Source organism: Nematolebias whitei, chromosome 20 (genome assembly GCF_014905685.2).
Source record: "Nematolebias whitei isolate Nwh7 chromosome 20, NemWhi1, whole genome shotgun sequence".
Taxonomy (NCBI): domain Eukaryota; kingdom Metazoa; phylum Chordata; class Actinopteri; order Cyprinodontiformes; family Rivulidae; genus Nematolebias; species Nematolebias whitei.
In genome coordinates, this window is record NC_056517.1 from 9,810,374 (window position 1) to 9,810,679 (window position 306).

The following is a 306-nucleotide window of genomic DNA, read 5'->3' on the forward strand; positions in this document are numbered from 1 at the left end:
GATTCTGTTTCTCTTAGATGAACTGTAGAGGTGTGATGATTATTTTACTCTTAGATGAACTGTAGAGGTGTGATGATTATGTTTCTCAGATGAACTGTAGATGTGTGATGATAATGTTTCTCAGATGAACTGTAGAGGTGTGATGATAATGATTCTCAGATGAACTGTAGAGGTGTGTTGATAATGATTCTCAGATGAAATGTAGAGGTGTGATGATTATATTTCTCACTGATGAACTGTAGAGGTGTGATGATTATGTTTCTCAGATGAACTGTAGAGGTGTGATGGTAATGATTCTCAGATGAA